This window comes from Rosa rugosa, chromosome 4 (genome assembly GCF_958449725.1).
Source record: "Rosa rugosa chromosome 4, drRosRugo1.1, whole genome shotgun sequence".
NCBI lineage: Eukaryota > Viridiplantae > Streptophyta > Magnoliopsida > Rosales > Rosaceae > Rosa > Rosa rugosa.
In genome coordinates, this window is record NC_084823.1 from 28,886,692 (window position 1) to 28,907,076 (window position 20,385).

At 44.4% G+C, this 20,385-nt stretch overlaps 1 long non-coding RNA gene across 1 annotated transcript; it reads left to right on the plus strand.

Moving 5' to 3' along the window:
* The first annotated feature begins 6,064 nt into the window (after positions 1 to 6,064).
* LOC133741967 (uncharacterized) lies at positions 6,065 to 7,262 on the plus strand. The gene is made up of 2 exons (XR_009862280.1): positions 6,065 to 6,253; positions 7,083 to 7,262. It is a non-coding gene; the product is annotated as an uncharacterized LOC133741967 (long non-coding RNA).
* The last annotated feature ends 13,123 nt before the right edge of the window (positions 7,263 to 20,385 follow it).

Genomic DNA, 20,385 nt, shown 5'->3' on the forward strand with positions numbered 1-20,385 from the left:
CTGTCCTTTGGCGGTTGGGAATTTTCCCATCAAATCGAGGCCCCATGTAGAGTGGACCCATGGACCGATGATGATTGAAAGTGGTTCCGCCGGCGCATGTGGGAGATCGGCGAACTGCTGGCATTTGTGGCAAGATCTTGATACCTGCCGGGCGTCCTCACCAAGCGTAGGCCAAAAGTAGCCCTGTCGCATTGTGCGATTGGCCAGGGATCTGGCGCCCGAGTGGTTTCCGCACTCCCCGCCGTGGATTCCTGCCAACACGACCCTTCCTTCCTCCGGGGTTAAACAGCGGAGGTTGGGGTGAGTGAACCCCTGGCGGTAAAGCTTGCCATCTGGATATTGTAGCGGGTTGCTCTCCGCTGAATTTGGCGTGCCTTGACCTTATCCTCTGGTAATGTGCCGCTGCGCTTGTATGCAGTGATCTCGTCCATCCAGCTGGGGTTGATTTAAATGTTGAAGATCTCTGCTAGGGTCTTTGTGATGCTTGGCTTGTCAAGGCGTTCCACCTTTGTGTCCGCTGGACTTTGATGTGGCTGGGCGGTCGCCAGTCTCGCCAGTGAATCAGCCTTGGCGTTCTTTTCCCTGGGGATTTGTGTGATGGTGTGAAAGTCGAACTTTTTTAGCAATGTTTTGACGTATCCCAAGTATGCCGCTAACTGCTGGTCCTTGGCTTGGAAGCAGTCGTTGACCTGGTTAACGACTAACTGAGAGTCGCTGAATATGTTGACGCTGTCAGCCCCTGAGTCGATGGCGAGGAGTAGACCGGCGATAAGTGCCTCGTACTCCGCCACATTGTTTGAAGCTTTGAAGTTGAATTTCAACGCGTACTCCGCTTTCAGTCCCCCGGGTCCTGTTAAGATGACTCCGGCGCCGCTGGCCTTGGCGCTGGCGGACCCGTCCACATGTAGGTTCCATTCTGACTGGAGGGGACTCGCCTCCGCAACGGTTACCACTTCCGCTTCGGGCACCACCTCTATACCGGGTTCAGGTTGACGTTCGGTGAGTTCAGCGATGAAGTCCGCCACTGCCTGGCCCTTCATGGCGGTTCTTGGTTTGTATTCTATGTCGAACTCGCTGAGCTCGATGGCCCATTTGCTGAGGCGCCCCGAGTGTTCAGGGTTCTGCATTACTTGCCTCAGTGGTTGATTGGTTAACACATGGATCGTGTGGGCCTGGAAGTATTGGCGGAGGCGCCTGGCGGCAACGATAAGTGCAAGGGCCAGTTGCTCCAAGGGAGGATACCTTGTTTCTGCTCCGTTCATGCCTCTGCCGGCGTAGAACACTGGGAGCTCATCTTGGCCTTCCCTTCGGACAATTGCGCAACTTACCGCCGATGCGGATACCGCTAGGTATATGAATAGGGTTTCTCCTTGGACAGGGACAGAGAGGAGAGGGACTGCCGCCAGGTATTCCTTCAGGCCCTGGAACGCCGCCTGACATTCTGGATTCCAATCGATGACCTTCTTGTGCGTTGTTTTGAGAAGTTTGAAGAATGGGGCGCACCTATCAGTGAGTCGAGAGATGAATCGAGAAAGGGCGGTTAACTTGCCCTGGAGGCACTGGACGTGTACCTTATACTCAGGGTCCGCCAGGTCAAGGATGGCCTGGACCTTGTCTGGGTTAGCCTCTATGCCCCGCTCGCTGACAATGTATCCCAGGAATTTGCTAGCGGTGACTGCAAAGAAACATTTTTCCGGGTTGAGGCGCATACCATAGGCCAAGAGAATGGTTACTATGATCCTGAGGTTTGCCACATGTCCGCTGGCCTTTATGATCTTAACTAGCATGTCGTCCACGTAGACCTCGATGATTTTTCCCAGGTGCTCAGCGAACATGGCGTTCATCAACCGCTGGTAAGTGGCACCGGCGTTCTTCAGACCGAAAGGCATGACATTGTAGCAGTAGAGGCCTTTGTCGGTGGTGAAAGTAGTGCATTCCTGGTCGCTGGGGTGCATTTTGATCTGATTGTATCCGGAGAAAGCGTCCATCATGCTGAGGAGCTCATGTCCGGCGGTTGAATCGACCAACTGATCGATACGGGGTAGCGGGAAACTATCCTTTGGGCATGCCTTGTTGAGATTTTTGAAGTCAACACACATCCGCCACTTGCCGCTGGGCTTTTTGACCATTACCAAATTTGAGATCCACTGGGGATAGATGACCTGGCAGATGAATCCAATGTCCTGGAGTTTGGCGACCTCTTCTCCGATTGCCCGGTATTTTTCCTCATCGAAGGCCCTCCGCTTCTGCTTGATGGGATAAAAGGAGGGTTTGATGGTTAGTTTATGAGTGATAATCTCAGGGGAGATACCTGGCATGTCCGCGTAGGACCATGCAAAGACGGAGGCGTTATGGCGTAGGAATTGAATGAGTTCTGCCTCTACTTCTGGGTCTAGTTGGGCGCCTATGCGGACTGTTCGCTCAGGGTGCTCGTCTGAGATGCAGACAACTTTCAAGGATGTGTCCGGGTTGACCGGCTCCTTCCTTACATACTTCTCCTCCTCATCCCTAGGGTCCTCGAAGATATTTGGAGGCGGTGCCTGGTTTCCCACTGTCAGGATATCATGGCGGTGCGCTGACCGTGCCATGGTCGTTGAATAACACTCGCGCGCCAACTGCTGGCTTCCCCTCACACTGCCCGTGCCGTTAGGTGTGGGGAACTTCATGAGAAGCATGTATCCGGCGATAATGCACTTAAGCTTGTTGAGCGCCGGTCGTCTGAGGATGGCATTATATGAGTTGAGACAATCAACGATTATGAATTCTGTATGTACCTCCGCCATACATGGACTAGCGCCAATAGCCAACCGCATGTAGTCAGAACCGAGCGGTTGCGTGACGTCACCAGAGAAGCTGAGCAGTGGCTCATGGTCCTGGAGCAACTTGTTATTCCGCTTGAGGTGGCTGTAGCAACCGTTAAAGATGACGTTGACAGCGGACCCGCTATCTACCAATATTCTCCCCACTGAGAACCTGCCAAGAATGGCGTCGACCAAGAAGGGGTCATCATGGGGTAGGTGCACCCCGCGCTCCTCCTCCTCTGAGAATGTAATAGGTTCCCAACCCACCTTTGGGACTTTGGCGGATCTCTCGTAACGGATATGGCATACCTCCTTTGGGTGATTAATGCGTGCATAACGCTTCCTGGCTCTGTGAGACATGCCCGTGATTGGAGCACCGCCGTCGATTGTGATAATGCGGCCCAACGTCTCTACGTTGGCGATCACGGGTGGCGGTTGGCGCACCTTCAACTGTTCCATCTTACCTTCTCGGTACAAGGTCTCAATTGCCGTCTTTAGTGCGTTGCAGCTGTTGGTATTGTGGCCGCTATCTTCATGGTACTTGCACCATCTGCCAGTGTTTTTAGGTTTGCCCGTCTTCGGGTATTTTGCTGGGGGAGGTGGCGGGATTTGATCCTTACACTGATTGTATATTTCCTCGTACGAGGTTATGAGGACCGTGAACACTGCATACCGTTGAGAAGACTCCGTTTGTCTGTTGCGGTTATCTTCCTGGGTTGGGCGGTTGCCCTTGTGGTATTGATCCTTCTGCCGCTTGCTCTGGTAGTGGCCCTGTGGCCATTCCCTTTTCTTGTCAGTTGGCGATGCGGCGGGTGCTTTATTAACGGTCTCATGACTGGAGGTGGGCTGTGTTGCCTTTATTGGTGTTGCCAGTGGTGGTGGGACTTCTCCATATGTAATGAATTCCGCCTGGGCGTGAATGACCGCCTCACTCATGATATGGTCATATGCCGCATTTGGATGATTGTAGTTGAGGTGATAGAGGAACGGCCCCTTGAGGAGTCCTTGCTTGAAGGCCGCCGATGCCATCGATTTGTCTAGATCGCGGCATTGAGATGCTGCCGCTCGCCACCTTGTGACGAATGCCTTTAGTGATTCATTCTCTCCCTGCTTGACGCTGAACAGCTGACTCGTGTTATGATGTCCGGCGGACAATAAGATGAACCGGGAGAGGAAGGTATGTGATAGTGCGTTGAATGAGTCAATGGATCCTGGCGGACACTCAAAGAACCAATTCATTGCCTCTCCGTCCAGTGTTTCGCTGAACAAGTGGCACAGAGTGGGATCGTCGAATCCCTTGTTGTTGGTGACCTTCTTGAAGGTGTCCATGTGGACGAAGGGGTCGGTTGTACCGCTGTAATGCGACATCTTTGGAGTTTTTGCGTACGCAGGCCTGATGGCTTGTAGAATTGCAGCGGTGAAGGGCCCTAGTCTGGACGTGAAAAGTGGACTTTGAGTTGGCGGCGTGGCACCCGACTCCGCCCGGACCAACCTTTGTTCCAACTGTTGCATCCTCTCCAGAATTTGGGCTGTTGTGTCGCCGGCGGGTCCGGCGTATGTACTCCGCTGGGTCTGTCTACGCCTTGGCGCAGGCGGATCGCCCTCAGTTCTTGCCCTAATTTCCGAGCGGTTGGTGCGTGGTACCGACTCTGCCTCCTGCTCCAACATGAGTTGTGGAATGGGCGGTGGTCCCATCCCCAGTAGTTCAGGGGGATCCAGCGGGACCTGCATCTGCACGACTGGTTCTGGTCCCAATGTACCAGCGTTGGGATGACTACGCCTTGTGCTATGCGAATGCTCGCTCTGTGCCGGGTTGGCGGTTCTTTCCAACGTCCTTTTCAGGTCATCAAAACGCGACATCAGCGTAGCCACCTGCCTTTGGGCCTCGGTCTTCTCTCTGCGCTCCTCTTCACGCTCTCTGTTTGCCTTGTGAAGGTCTGCTAGTGCCAGCTCGTACATGGCGGCGAGGTCCTGGCCTGGTGGGCGGCTGCTGCTTGGATTCGTCTCACCGCCGGGGTTAGTTGGGATGTTGAATAGTGCGCGGTTAACACCTACCGCTGGATTGGATGGTTGGGGAATGGCGGATTGGTCTGCCTGCTCATCGGCGTTTCCCCCGCTACCGCTAGTCATGGTAGTTGTGATGGGATGACCTTTTGTTCAAGGGTTCCCACAGACGGCGCCAATGTTAATGCTTAAAGTCTGGCGGTAGCCAAACCTTCGTTTAACGCGGGTCCGGTGGGCGGACCGCTACTCTGTATACTTGATGATCCTTGCTGGCTGCCAAATGAAAGACAGGGCGTCAGAGGGAGACCGCGTTGGGCGGTCTTCACTTCTCCGATGCCTAAGTCAGTTGATACACACAGGCAGCACAATAATAAATGAGTAGTTAATGCGTCCTAATGAAGAGAGAAGAGAGGACCTTTTATAGGTGAGGAGAGGTCTGATCTTCTCTTTGTTTTCGATGTGGGACTGATGTGCTTCAGTTCCCAGTTTCAGTAGCTTCTGATGCCGTCTTGGCAGAGTGCGTGGCGGCGCGTCAGCGGTGATCCCGGGGAACTCTTGTGCTCAGGCCGTGGCCCGCCTGGCTGCTTATCCGTGGGTCACTCCTTTGACGGTAGTTGGTACCTCTGGCGGTAGGATGAACGTGGCTGATTATAGCTAATTATGCTTTGCAAACGTACATGTAGGTACAATATCCTTTTTTTAGAAGAAGTTATGGCTGATTTTGTACAGGAAGGTCAAGCTGCGCGCAAATCGAACCTTTAATGGGAATTTCTGTTTTGAGGCCCAAATCACATCGGAAAGCCCATGGATGAATTTAAACTTCATATTTCAGATAATATTGCACATATGACATCCTAGAGGCTTCCAGAAGGGTTTGACATCATCCTTGGAGAGTTTTAAGGGATTACAATATGCAGAAATGATGGAATCAAGTCCAGATACGTTGCTTGTTGCTCACACCCCTATTTGGCCGAATTTTAGGAGTTTAAATAAGAAAATATCTTTATAAGTTCGGCAATATTATCTCATTTAAAGACTCATGGTGCAAATCTATTTAATTTTGAAGGCTTCTCATTAGTTGGACTACGCAGAAAAGCTAACATGGATTTATTTGATTGGTTGGACCTGTGTGGTGATAATAAGATAATTCCTAGAAATTAAAAGAAGGATCCAGAAGGCTTGGACACTAAGTTTTCCATCCCCTATATATAGATGCATCCTTGGGACGTTTTCAATCACCAATTCTTTCATTCTTTTCACACACCAAAAGTTTTGTTCCATTCTCTAGTCTTCAGAGTTCTGCGTCTTCAAGCAAAGAGGAGGAGAAGAAGAAGCCGTGAGCAAGACCTAGCTGTCATCATCCACCCTTGTCTGTAGCATTGAAGCATTACTTTCAAGATTCAAGTGTTCAATGTCACAAGCTCTTCATCATTCATCCCTTTCACAGTGTAATTCAATCTTCTTCCTTGTAAACTCTTTGGTTTTTCTTTGTTTTGAATTCGTGAACAATGATTTCTAGTTAACATATAACGTTAAGGGCAAAGTTTAAAGCTCGTCTCTATGTTTGAATAAAAGTTGCGATTTCTTTATAGTTGGTTTCTATGTTGCTTATGTGAGATTGCTTAATTGATTTTGGATTACATAAAACTTTTATATATATGTGTTCTTTGAGTGCACGCTTAGGATATATGCATGTAATTGAAGCTAGATTTAGGTAAACAATTCACCTAATAGCTTTGTGAACATATTTCATAAGTAGTAAAGGCTTTGGACAAAAGTCGAAATCAATTAAGGAGAATTGCAAATAGATGAACTTTTTCATACTAGGTTATGCACTTTTGTTGACATCATTTCTTTGTTTTTCATGTGTTGAATATGTTCTAGAGTAGCTAACTTTTTTACTATGATTGCATATTCAATAGGATTAATTTAGGTGCTTTCACTTAGATTAATTATTCAAGGAAAGTAAAAAATGAGAAATTATTTGCTTATTAACGTTTCACATAGTCAACTTCTTTCTCATGACATAGAAATTCAACTATAAGAATTGTAACCGGATTTCTTGCATATGGTTGTGGTTTTGATCTTTGTTCCTTACGCTCCATCCTTGTCTATGTGTTTTTACATTTCTTTATTTTATTTATTTTAATTTTCGATTTTATAATCCTAAAACTTCCCTTATTTGTGTTTACTTGTATATATTTATGTTCTTTGTTTTATTTTTGTAAATAATACCTTATACTTATATTAATTCTTTATTTGTTTATGCAATTACAGGTGTACCCTCAATCCCCGGCTTGAACGATCCCTACTTGTTCTATATTGACAACTACATTTTACAGGGTTAAATTGTTTGCTACTTTTAGCATGTCAATAATTATGAGTATGAGAGTGATTCTAGCATTGAAAAGTTATTGTTTTTGATTGTTGGTCCCCCTTAGTAACTGTTTGAAGAAATTTTTTTTTTTGGCCCCCCTTGAGTAATTGTTTGAAGATTTGTAATGAGTGAGTGGACTAAATAGGTAGCAATTGTCATGTATAGTTTTCAACCAATTACTTGATAAAAAAAAAAAAATCAATTACAATAAAACTAAAAAATTTCCCCTATTTATTACCAATGAATATTACTAAAACAATAATAAAATACAATTACATTACCTAATTTATTTTCGAACCAATACAATAAAATATATTATTATCTTATCTGGCAAAGATTTTTTCTTTGATCTTTACTTATATATCATGACAGTCATTTTTTCAAGAGACCGCTCATACGTCCACAACATCTCTCTCTCCTCGAGAACCCTAAGACAGGACTTTTCTGTTCTGAGAATTCGTCCTCGTCCGGCAGCGCCGGGACTCCGGGCTGGCCTGTGGCCTCGCCGTCATCATGGGGTCTGCTACCGAACGAGTATTGATGGCTATTGCTCGTAGGGTTCCATCAGATGGGGTGTTGCTCGGAGCTTGTCGGATGGTTTTGGTTGGGATAATGCGTGGCGGTGGCCGTTCTTACAGGACCAGCGATCGAGCCCTGATTACAGTTTTTCTTGGTCAACGGCGCCACGGGGCTGACTCGCTGGCGATGTGCGGTGGGAGGACCTGGATCGGGGTTAGGTTTCTCCGTGGTGGCGTGGGTTGTGGTGATGTGGCCCGTGGTGGTGTAGGTCGCAGGCAGTGAGAGATCGTTGCCGCACGGATTGAAGCAGTGCAGGTCATGGCGTGCTGCGGTGGACATAGCTTTGCTTGACTGCTACGAACAACGGGGATGCAGATGGAGAAGGTGGACTGGACCGGACCAGGCGATTGGGCCTTGGGTGGACTTTTATTTGGTGGATGCCCTATTTGGGCTTTGACTTTTGGGCTGCGGTTTTGGCCCTAGTGCTTTAATTAGGTTTTAGATTAGTTTTTTACAATAATTTCCTTTTAGAAAGCTAATGCACGTTATGTGCACTCTATGTATCTCTAGCGCCTCTAGAGTAGTACCAAAGGAGAATCTCTGCTATGTCTACATACATGATATGTCTAATGAGTGAGTTTATTTATATGTACCATTGTGGGTACTACCACTAACTTCTTGTCTGTCTATAAATGGAAGCAGAAGGGTATGTAACGGCCTATTATGGCTTTAGATGAATATATATATCGGCACCTGGCTTCGGGTTTGGTTCAAAAAAAAAAAATCATGATAGTTTGTATATAAAATAATTTGCATTTTGTATTAGATGTGCAAAAACATTTCTAATACATGATGTAGTTCGATTATTGTTGTACCCATCATTTTTATATAGCTACGAAATATCAATTTTTTTTTTAATTTTGAAGTATTTTCAAGTACATTATACTCTGGCTCACTCCAAATAAAACTTTCTGGCTCCACCCCTGGGCACAATAAGGGGATATCCTGCTAAGGAAGGGCTATCTAGTTGGGGGAAACACAGTACCCCCGAGGATGAGATTCCCTTGAGTTGGGTTTAGTTTAGGTGAAACACAATCTCCTCAAGGAGGAGAGGATTCCCTCGAGGTAGTTTTAGTTAAGGTGAGACACAATCCCCCCAAGGTGGATATGGGCATAGCGGAATCGGTCAACAGACTTGCCCAGCTTATCCAAAGTCTCCAATAATCGGAAGCACTTCCCCATGATGTCAGAGGAGTAACGTCGTGGATTCGCTCGTGCATGACTTGCGGATCAAGCTTGCCACTACGCGCACTAGTCGAAATATCCATTCAAGCTCGCCTATAAATACTTGGAGAATTAAACTTTTGAGGTAAGCAATCATCTCCCAAATACACCCATCACACCTCAAACTATTACTGACTTAAGCATCGGAGTACATTTTGCAGGTATCCCCACCCATTTCCTTTCGGGAACTCAGATCGCTAAGCACAAAACCCAAGTCCAAAGCTCGTAACCCAGTTCCTGGAACACGAAGCCCTCAATCCCACTCCAGTAAGAAGAAGTAGGTGAGGAAACTTACCGTGGAATTTTTCCACACTAATAGTTGGCATCGTCTGTAGGAAACTCTTTTTCCTAAAAGACTAACATGGTGGGAGTGGAAGGTCTCAATTTGGATCCACCCGGCGAGACTAGATTTGGTGGATCACAGTATGACCAAAATGCGGACATTCTCGAAAAGATGAAAAAGATGGAGTGACAGGACCCGACCCGAAATTTCACCATGAAATCCGAGGTGGCCCTGTAGGGTCCACTTTTCGAGAAAGTTCAACAAAACTTTCCCCAAAAATGGACAACCCTAACTTGAAAAGAAATAAAACCACACTTCTAAGCAACCATCCTTATACTCCTGGAGCCATCCTGCTCCCTAAATACCAACAACTAGGGGTGGGTTCGGTACGGTACCGGACCTTGAAGCCCAATACCACGTACCGTACCAAACTAAGTTGGTACACAAAATAGCCTACCATTACCGGCCACAGAAGTCGGTATACCAACTTTTCGGTATACCGAGATCTCGGTTCGGTTTCGGTTGGTTGGGCCTAGTACCGAGTTTGATTGGGCCAGCTTTTAGCTAAGGCCCAACTAAAATTTTAAAAGCCTAAACCTGTCAGCAAATGAAAAAAATGCAATCCTCACATCAATTTAAAGGCCCAACCTGGAAATGAACAACCTGGAAATGAAAAATAAGCTAAAAACTCTCATACATCAACTTCACTACTTGAGTTCATCACTTATTCACTTCAGTTCATCCCCTTCATCACTCCATAGTTCATACAAATATTAAGTCAATAATTCATAGTTCACAGTTCACACTTCACACAAATGAATCAAAATTTCAAATGATACAAATTACAATAACTAGGTGCAATAGGATAAAACAAAGTGTTCAAGGACTCAAAGTGATCTCATCATCAGTTCATCACTTCATATTTGCTTGCTGCCTTGCTGAGTTGCTGTGCTTATACATCATCAGTGCTTATACATCATCAGTTCATCACTTCATACATCAAATTCAGTTTCTGCAAATTCACACAATAACTCAGTTTCTGCAAATTCACACTTCATAGGATGTTTCTGCAAATTCAGTTTTGTTGAAAATAATAAGAATGCTGGCAGTTTGGCATGACAAAGTCCACATTGCAACCACCACCTACCAACTACCACACTGTTCTACAAATGAAGCTATCGTGAACTTATAGATCATTCACATTCATGATCATGAAACTTAAAACCAATCTTTTCCAATCTGATTCATACCAATCAAATTCAACTGCCTCCTGTTCTCAAGCAATCTTAAAGCTACAATTTATACGTGGGGACCAAAATATCAAACTCAACGGCTCAACCCTAGGTTTCTCAATTGGATTCATACAAATCTAATTCAACTCCCCATATGCTGAACATTAACATAAACAAGGACACAAATATTTCACGAACACATATACATGCAAATCAAAACACAAACTCATACTCATCAATAGCAGTGAAAACCTAAAGAAAAAATAAATAAAAAAAAAACCAATCACAGATCAAATATAGAGCAATCACAATGACCTGACACAACCATTCCAGGTTCAATCAAAACCAAGAATGAATCTTTAACAAAAACCCAGAATGGGATACGAGCATACCTTGCCATCAATGACGAGCAATGCTCAAATAAAGCGGAGATTTTCTGGGTTTGATTCGAATCGAGAGGCAGAGAGAGGTCGAGAGGGCGGAGAGGCGGAGATTTCTGGGTTTGAATCGAAACGAGAGGCAGAGAGGGCGGAGAGGCGGAGATTTCTGGGTTCGAGCCTTCGAACCTTCGAGGCCTCAAGGGGCAGGGGGCTGAGGGAAAGACCGAAAGAGTGGCTGAGTACAATCCCTTATTCCCTTTAGGGTTTGGAGAGTTCAAGTCTAATCAACGGTTATAATTTAATATAAAATAAAACTATTAATGATCAACGGTTCAGATCGATAGATATAAAATATATTTAAATAAATAAATAATATATATAATATACGGTACGGTACGGTATACCGTATTTATCTGAAAATCAGTACCAGTACCGTACCAGTATCTGGAAATCGGTTCGGCACTACCGTACCAATATCTCGGTAACCGACATAGTTGGTTACCAACATTTTCGGTTCGGGTGGTAATCGGTTGGTTGGTTTGGATCGGGAGAAAATGCTAGCCTTACCAACAACTCAATTTTCACATTAAACAAATCTCATAGGTTATCAGAGCAATTCTAAAGTGAATATAAAGAGAGTAAAGAATTGATGAGCCCTACAATGTGGAAGCAGTGACAACTATGCCTCGACTCCATGCACGTCCGACCTTTACTAATCTCGCCTGCAAACTGGGCATTTGAAACCGAAGGGCCCAGGGGAAAGCATTTTAAAAAAAAAAAAACGAGTTAGAGTGAGTGGACAAAAATAAATAATCAAGATAATTTAAATTAAATAAGCTTTGATACTTTCCCACAAATAAATTCTTTCCAAAATCTCGATGCATGCAATATTTATAAAATATATTTCTCGCCATACAAAAATTCTTAAAAACGCACCAGCCTCACTGGTTAGAAGAAATTGGACTAGCCTCGCTAGTCAAATAATAATATCATATGGGGAAGAAATTATCACCATACGGGTAAAGGAGCCCCTTACGCTCTACCCTCGACTGCCACTCACACATAGATTGTGTGAGGAGAAGAACTAATAACCTCGACTACCACTCACGTGAGGAGGAGAATAAATCACCTCGACTGCCACTCACAAACACAAAGTAAGTGAGGAGGAGACACTATAGAACGACCCTAGTATGGTGAAGAAAACAATCGAAATCTAGTAAATCCATAAGGCTACCCCAATTTCTCACGAGAAAATAAATATATTCCAATGACATGGCCCCGCACGCCAAAATATTCTCAAATTCATAACAAATAGGCAAGAAATAATCGATAACTATAATTCCATTGAAAATCTCATCTCCAATAATATTTCAGAATCTCAAAATCAACGAATAAAAATATAATATTAAATTCCGGAAATCACTTCAGAAAATAATTCGTCGAAAATCATATAAATCGTAATTTCAAATAATAATCATATATCGGAGATAAACATCGAAAGCTCAATATCCAAAAATAATATCACGAATCCATTTCCCAAATCATAATTAATCTCCGAAAAATCAATTCATATTCCCAAAAACAATTTGTAAGTCCAAATCCGAGTATAATAAATTCAATTCTGAAACTCATATGGAAAAACAATGCCAAAAGTATAGTCCAAAGCCAAATATTATGCTTAATAAATAAAATGATAAATAATTAAATAAATCAATCATCATTTCGGGAAAATAATTGCATGCATCATTATTTAAAACAAAAGTCCACTCACTGTACTATTTAGGCGACCATGCATAAGAGGTTCATTGCGAAATAGTAATTCGATACGCCGCCCTGTATAATTATAATCCGTAAACGAATAAATATAGGATGAAAATTTGATTTACGATAAATAGGAATTGAATTTCTAATCCTCTCATCTACGTCCAAAGCCTTCGATTCTCATTGGATTCCATCCAAATTTCACCAACAATATCAATTTGTCAATTTAGAATTTCTAGACAAATTCGAGAGAAATCCAACGATTGAATTCTGGTAAATTGATAACCGAAATTGTAAATATTCGGAAATTCATAATCGATTCAAAACTTCTCCAATCTTTACCAAAATCACATATACAAACTCTACATCAATTATGTGATTTAATTAGCTAAAAAATAGAATTTAAGTTACTGTTCAAGCGCCCTAAACTGTTCACGCGGCGGCACTGTTCATGTGCGGCCAACTCCTCATCCGGCCACCAAATTTCATCCACAGAATCATCTCAACATTCTAAGCATCTTTCATAACTACAACATTGATCAATTTTGAGTGTATAGGATCGATTTTACCTGAAAACCGAAAAACCCTCAATTTTGCTCAAATCTCCGATTCTCCTTCCACAGCTCAAATTTGATGATGAAAGTTGGTAGATTGGTAGAGCATGGCAATGTGAACAAAGCCCAGTTAGCCTCAACATCCAACTTGGCCGGAGTTGGCTGGAATTTGAAGAAATAGCCGAAAAACCCAATTTGCTACAATAAACTTCTTGGCTTCGATTCGTCGTCTATTTTTTATTTTTTTTGGTCAATATGAAATTCATTATGCCACCAGGGCAAGCAAAAACTACAACAACACAGGAAGAAACAGCTTTAAAAAAGAAAAACAGCTGAAAAAGCCAACAAAATAGAGCAAGGTTCTGAGCTACACTAAGGGGGCCCTGGGAGGCCATCATTCCTTAAGACCGAGAGAAGAGAGGCTGGAGTCCGATTGGCCCATTCTTGAGAGCACAGCCTCAACTTGGGAAGCTTAGCCGCAGCGTCAGCAACGCGGTTAGCTGTACGGGGAACCCAGTTCCACTTAATTCCATTAAAAAGAGTCTTCAGGTGAGTAATCATGTTGATCATTGGGAGGATTCTCCAGTTTGGAGTTAGAGAGGGGTTTTCTAACACAACAATGATCTCCTGACAATCACACTCCAGAATAATGCTTTGAAGTTTTAAGTGAGCAGCGAATTGCATACCCATTACCACAGCAGCTGCTTCCGTTTCAATTGCAGAGTTGTGGGCACCATAGATGCTAGCTCCAACTATGGAATTGGCTCTATGATTCCTCACAACAATGCCAATTCCGCTCTTTTTGCTCCTTGCATCCCAAGCTCCATCCACATTGATCTTAAGAGTGGTAGGGTCAGGAGGGTACCAGTTTGAGTTTAAAGATTGGCCGCTGGAAATCCGAGAAGATGGACATAACTTTGGGTCAACAGCTTGAAGCCAATCACCAACATTTCTCCGGATTCTTTCAATAGTGGCAATAGGATTGGGACTTCCATGAGCGACCACAATTTCACACCTATGCTTCCAGATTTCCAACAATTGGTGAGCGACAAGTTGAATAACATAGGAATGATTGTCAGAGAGAGAAATCGCTCTTTTATCAACCTCCAACAGCCAAGCATCCAAGGAAGTTAAACTCTGTTTATTTGGGCTATAACCCGTGGGGCTGCCAAACCACACAATAGATGTCCAAGGGCACAGTAACAGGCAATGCTCGATTGACTCCGGGTACTCGCCGCAGATGCTACACAAAGGGTTGTGAAGGACTTTTCTCTTGTGAAGATTGCATGTAGTGAGGAGAGCGTCTAAAAGAGCTTTCCAAAGAAAGTTCGAGATTTTTGGCAGTAAGTTGGACTTCCACACCAGCTTCCAAATGCTATTATCTATTTGGTGAGAGGTGGAGGGCTTGTTTTTGTGCTTGTGCTTCTTATTTGACTGCACCTGATGATAACCACTTTTCACAGTGTAGCTGCCATTCTTGGAGAAAGGCCACAGGTGATCAATGTTCCAACATCTGTTCTCATCAATTAACTCAGCTACATATAGGGGGGGTAAACCGATTGGAAGTATCTGTTGGGATGATCAACCCCCCTCTTTGATTGGGTACCCACCTGTCTTTCCAGACGTCAACACTCCTGCCATTCCTCACCTGCCAGAAGGCGTTATTTGTAATCGTATCTCTTCCTGCCAAGAGACTATTCCAAATCCAAGATGGCCTAGAACCCCTTTTTGCCTTCTGAAAGTCGGAGTTGTCAAAATACCTAGCTTTGAGAATTCTACACCATAGAGCGTTAGGATTCTTGATCAGCCGCCAGCATTGTTTGGCTAATAAGGCTAAATTCTAATCTTGCAAGTCTTTGAACCCAAGGCCACCAACAGATTTGCTTCTACACAGACTATCCCACGCTTTCCAGTGGATTTTATCCTTAGACTCAGAGAAGCCCCACCAGAAGCTAGCAATATCCGAGTTGATGGTTTTGCATAAGGTAGTGGGGCATGAGAAACACCGACATCGGGTAAGCAGGGACTGCCATGGCAACAGATTTAATCAAGACTTCTCTTCCAGCCTGAGAAAGGATGTTAGCCTTCCAACCTTCCAGTTTTTGCTTAATTCTCTCTCTAATGTAAGCAAGAGCCTTCCTTTTCGAATTTCCCCACAAGGTTGGGAGACCAAGATACTCTCCCGGGTCATCCGAAATAGGGATATTGAGGCCTTTTGTAGTTTCAATTCTGGTAGCTGGAGGAGTATTGGTTGAGAAGAAAATGGATGATTTCCCAAGGTTTACTGATTGACCCTAGGCTTCACAGTAGACACCAATGATAGAATTTAACTTTTGGCAGTTAGAAGCCGTGGCTTTCAAGAAAAATAAAGCGCCATCTGCGAAGAAGAGGTGAGAAAGCCCTGGACAATTCTTACTCAGCTTTAAACCTTGCAGCTGATTAGTGGCAATTGCAGCTGACATGTTTCTAGAGAGGACTTCCCCAATAATTAGGAAGAGGTAAGGGGAGAGAGGATCTCCTTGCCTCAAAGCTCGGGATGGGGCGAAAGACTTACCCTGCTTACCATTTATCAATAGCGAAAAGGAGACAGAAGATACCACTTTCATCACAAGGCTCACCCACCTAGGGTCAAAACCAAATTTGAATAAAGTAGCCTCGAGGAAGTCCCACTCTACTCGATCATAGGCTTTATTCATGTCCAGCTTCAAGGCAAGCTCATGCTCCGATTTTGACTTCTTTAGTTTTAGATAATGGTAGGCTTCATGTGCAAGGATAAGGTTGTCTTGGATTTGCCTACCGGAAACAAAGGCATTTTGGTGGTCCGAGATGATGGAGGGGAGGAGAGGTTTAATTCTGTTCGCGAGGAGCTTGGAAAGGATTTTAATTGAGCTGTTGCAGAGATTCGTCGTCTATGGTGCATGACAGGATGCAAGGCATATATTGATGGAAAGCTTGTTTCAAGACGAAGAGATAGGTAGTTGGACGAAGCGGTAGTGACGTCGGGAAGTTAGGTCAGCGGGAGGGAAAAATCTGGAAATTTTTGGGTCTTACCCGAAATGGCAAGTCAGACTTGCCATATATAGCATACAATGTCAGCAAAAATTACCAAACTGCCACTGACTTGAAACTCTTGTAACATCTTCGTTATAACTCCGATTTTGGCGTACCACATGTTTACAAACTCAATTTAATGTCCTCTACAACTTTCATGAAGAAAATTTCCTCAAATTTCCTAAAAAGTGCCAAAACGAAGTTAAAAGTAAAAGTAATTGTTGTTTACCGTCCAAATAATTAGTAAATCGATAAATTAAGATACGGGATGTAACATGGAGGAGGAACTCGCTCAGCTGCGAAAAAAAGAAGAGCTCCGAGAGACCCCAAAGCAGAAGTGGAAGGAAAGCGAACAGGAACCAATTGAAGATTCAAGCGATGAAGTGGTAGATGAGGAGCCTACCAAGAAATCCACTCACAGTGACACTGAAATTTCAGCAAGAGGAAGCTAGGGATCCGTGTAGGAGAATGGCCAAAAGAAAGCCAAAAAGGTCAAAGATGAGAATTGGAAGTCCCAGATAGAGAAAATGTTGAGAGAAGTGCGAAATGTTAGTCCCAGAAAATTGGCCGCCACCGCCGTCGCAAGGGAGATAGGAAGGTCCCCATTTGTCAATGAAATTCTTAGCGTGGAGAAACCGTGCAAGTTCGTGAAACCTATTTTTCATTAATATGATGGGACCACCGATCTGGTGGACCACCTTAGGAAGTTCATGCAGCAGATGACCACAGAGACGAACGATGAGAGGCTTTTTTGCAAATTCTTCCCCTCGAGTCTAACCAGCAACGTAGGAACATGGTTCTGCGACCTGAAACCCTAATCCATCTCTAGTTTCGGACAATTGAGGGAGTTTTTCGTCTCTCAATACTTATGCAATAGAAAGCGCAAGAAAGACATGGCGACCTTGTTCATGGTGAAGCAAAAAGCGGGAGAGAAACTCAAGATGTTCTACTACCATTTTCGGGCAGAGCAAATGCAAACAGAAGGATGCACATTCGAATACGCAACTGTGGCATTTCACGAGGGACTCCTCCCTAACTCACAGATATGTAAAGACCTAGTGAGAAACCTAGCCAAGGATATGAGCGAGATCCAAACACGGATATAAGGAGAAATCAGACTTGAAGAAATCGAAGCAGCACAAGCCGCTAGAAGCACCGCAGTAATTGCCTTAAGGACGTAAGAATGATCGGTCAGAGCTCAAGCGAAACAGAATAAGTCGTGGGACCAAAACTGGCGGCGGGGGCAAATCTCGAATGGGCATGGCTTTCAAGAGAGGCAGGTCAAGTTCACAATTTCTCCGGCAACAATCCTACTTGCACACAAGCACGAGGATGTATTCACCCAGCTGCCGTCCATGATGACAGACCCAGCAAAGCGAGATCAATCACTGTACTGTGAGTTCCATGAAGAATACTCGCACACTACCAATAATTGCCGGCACTTGAGGCAACAATTCGAGGATATGATGAAGCATGGAAAACTCCTTCAATACAAAATCCACAGTGGAGAAAGAAGTAACCCAGCTGCACTAATCAGCCCAACTCCCCCCAGGAATGGACCAATGCGTGAAATCTTGGCTATTCACGGGAGGCCATTTTCCTCCGGGGAGGAGGAAACAAGGCTACAATCGAAAATCAAGCAGGCCGAGAAAATCAGGAGAGTGTGCAAGGTTGAAAAAGAAGTAAATGTGGAGGCACTATGGTACAACGAACTAGTGATAAGCTTCTCCAAGCAAACTGCAATCGGGGTGCAATTCCCACACCGAAACGCATTAGTGATCTCCATACAGGTCGCTAACTGTCTCATGGGAAGGGTAATAGTGGACGAAGGAAGCAAGGCCGAAGTGATATTCCTCGGTGCCTTCAAATAGCTCAAGCTCGATGACAGTCATATCAAATCTAGTAGGGCGCCACTCATGAGATTCGAGGGTACCGAGACATGGCCAGTGGGAGAAATCACAATGTTGGTGACCATGACGAGAAAGACAGTGGAGGTCGAATTTGTCATGGTGGACAAGCCGTCAGCATATAATGCGATCCTCGGAAGATTGGATGCATAAGATGGAGGCGAAAGCTTCATCCCGATACCATATTGTAAAGTTCCCTTCCCCTGAAGGGAATAACATAACCTCCGTCTGGGGAGACCAACTTTTATCGAAGGGATTGTACGCTATGGAGATCAAGAAGAGGAACTCAGCCGCCCAGGGGGAGTGGGAAGCGCAGGCATAGCAATTAACGGAGGACCTACCAGAACCAGAAGGGCCCGAGGAAGAGCCAGTCACTATGGAAACCCTCGAAGGGGTAGCCCTCGAGGCTGAAGGGAAGAAGAAGATTCTAGTAGGAACCCTCCAAAGCAAAAAAGAAAGAAGAGAAAGAGCCGTGATCAATCTGGCCAATTACCAAAGTGCCATCGCAAGATATTTCAACAAGGGAGTGAGACATAGGTCATTCCGATAGGGAGACAAAGTCTTGAAAAGGGTCATGGAAAAACTAAAGACGGAGAGACGGGAAAATTTAATCCAACATGGGAAGGCCCCTACGAAGTCTTAAAAGTGTTTGGCAAACTGCAGAAATAGCGATTGGAAGAACTTTGCATCGCCCGTGAAACGCAATTCACCTGCAGCAGTACTATGCCTGACAATGATGCGACCAAAAGGCAGCCGTCGCAAGCATCAAGAAGGTTAAAATATTTTCTTCTTTCAGTTGTTCTCTGTTTCCAATAAAATGCAGTGTCGATGTTCATCATGGACAGTGGCTCTGCTTCCATAGCATTTTCCTTATGTTTTATCATTTTTTATTCTCGTATGTACCAAGCAATTCATGGAATAAATGCTCTTTCGACTTTAAATGACTGTGAATAGGGTTGTCCTCGGAACGTTAAACAACGAGTCTCTGGACTTTAAATGTGTTGTCCTCGAGACGTTAATCAGTGAGTCTCCGGACTTTAAATGAGTTGTCCTTGCAAAGTTAAATCAGTGAGTCCCTGGACCTTGAATGGGTTCCTCGAGAAGCCAAACGGTGAAATTTCATGTCGCGGTGGAAAGCTTTATAAACAAATTGCATTACGGTGGAGATTTTGTGAAGTAGAAGGATTATGTTGCAGTGGAAAGCTTTGTGGTCAGATCACATCGCAGTGAAAAATTTTCTTCTCAGGTAATACCTTAAGGCGACTGACGTTATGAATATCGACGGCATGACTCGAAGATTTTTTCTTTCTCCGCTTGGGTTCTTGCGCAAAAAGAAAAAAAGGGGGCATTGTGGGGGTAAATATTTTTAAGCTAATGAATTTTCGGCACAACAACGGGATATCTCGCTAAGGAAGGGGTATCTAGTTAGGGGAAACACATTACCCCCGAGGATGAGATTCCCTCGAGGTGGGTTTGGTTGAGGTGAAACACAATATCCTCAAGGAGGAGAGGATTCCCTCGAGGTAGGTTTAGTCGAGGTGAGACACAATCCCCTCAAAGTGGATATGGGCATAGCGGAATCAGTCAACGGACTTGCCCAGCTTATCCAAAGTCCCCAATAATCGGAAGCACTTCCCACGATGTCAGAGGAGTAACGTCATGGATCGACTCATGCAAGACTTGCGGATCAAGCTTGCCACTACGTGCACTAGTTGAAATATCCATTCATGCTCACCTATAAATACTTGGAGAAATAAACTTTTGAGGTAAGCAATCATCTCACAAATACACCTATCACACCTCAAGCTATTACTGACTTAAGCATCGAAGTACCTTTTGCAGGTACCTTCACCCATTTACTTTCGGGAGCTCAGATCGCCAAGCACAAAACCTTGCACATAACCTAAAGCTTGCCTATAAATACTTGGAGAATTAAACTTTTGAGGTAAGCAATCATCTCCTAAATACACCCATCACACCTCAAGCTATTACTAACTTAAGCACCGCAGTACCTTTTGCAGGTACCCAAGTCCAAAGATCGTAACCCAAGTCCAAAGATCCAATTGGTCTTCGCTTCTCTTTGGACTCTATTTCTTCTTTGGATAGGTGGATTTTACGGATGACTTCGGTAACTTGTTCTTCAACTGCTGATACTTCTCGTCTCTTTACTTACATTACATTTCTTCTCTGGTACATCTGGAAGCATCGTTGTACCTGTGTATTTGACCATAT